This window comes from Seriola lalandi, unplaced genomic scaffold (genome assembly GCF_002814215.2).
Source record: "Seriola lalandi dorsalis isolate HSWRI2012SDOR001 ecotype SW California unplaced genomic scaffold, Sedor1 jcf7180002010127, whole genome shotgun sequence".
In the NCBI taxonomy this organism is placed as follows: domain Eukaryota; kingdom Metazoa; phylum Chordata; class Actinopteri; order Carangiformes; family Carangidae; genus Seriola; species Seriola lalandi.
Window position 1 is genome coordinate 1 of NW_019480780.1, and position 995 is coordinate 995.

Below are 995 nucleotides of genomic sequence, written 5' to 3' on the forward strand. Positions count from 1 at the left end.
GGGAGGGGGAGGGGGGTAGTGCTCTGGTTTCAGGTGGGCAGCGGCCTCATGCAGCAGCAGCGGGTGATGATGATGATGGTGATGATGATGATGATGGGGGAACAGGTGCGGAGGGTGCGCGGGGCTGGAGGGCAACAGTTTGAGGTCGACCCCGGGTCCCTTTGCCTCTGAGGACTGGGGGGAGGAGGAGGAGGAGGAGGAGGAGGAGGAAGAGGGGGAGTGCGGGGAGTCTGAACTGGAGCTGGTGCTGGTGACCGAGCCGCCCTCAGACCCGGGCTTCCCCCCCGCCTCCTTGTCACCGGCACCGGGCTGTTTCCCGCACTTGAAGCGCTTCTGCCGCCGCAGGTAGCAGCCGTTCTCGAACATGTTCCCGGAGTCCGGGTGCAGCGCCCAGAAGGAGCCTTTCCCGGGTTTGTCCGGGGAGCGCGGCACCTTGATGAAGCAGTCGTTGAAGGAGAGCGAGTGTCGGATGGAGTTCTGCCACCGCTGCTGGTTCTGCCGGTAGAACGGGAACAGGTCCATGATCCACTGGTAGATCTCGTTCAGCGTCAGCATCTTGCTCCCGGACTGCTGGATCGCCATGGTGATCAGGGAGATGTAGGAGTACGGCGGCTTGGCGTGCGTGTAGCTGCGCCGGTACGGTTTGGGCTCCCTGGATCTGATGCTGCAGGCCGGGCCGTACACCGGGCTCATCACCGGCATGGTCCCGTACGGAGGCGGGCTGATGGAGCTCATGCTCGGGGGCAGCCCGGCGCCCAGGCCCGGCGTCATCCCGGCCCCGGCCTGCACCACGACCCCGGGGTTCTGCGACATCCCGCCGGGCACCGCGGAGTGACAGACCCCGGCCGGGTTCATGTGCGCGGGGCCGGTCATGCCAGGCGCGTTCATGTAGCTGCTCATGGAGTTCATGTTTCCCGCTGCGGTGTAACACTGAAACACAGAGAGCAAGTTATTAACAGTTAATTAATGCAGGATGATAGTAAAGATATCACTGC

General features: G+C 63.7%; 1 pseudogene; it reads right to left on the bottom strand.

The window, feature by feature from the left end:
- Positions 1-3: 3 nt before the first annotated feature.
- On the bottom strand, positions 4-930 carry LOC111673272 (forkhead box protein A2 pseudogene; annotated as a pseudogene).
- Positions 931-995: the final 65 nt, after the last annotated feature.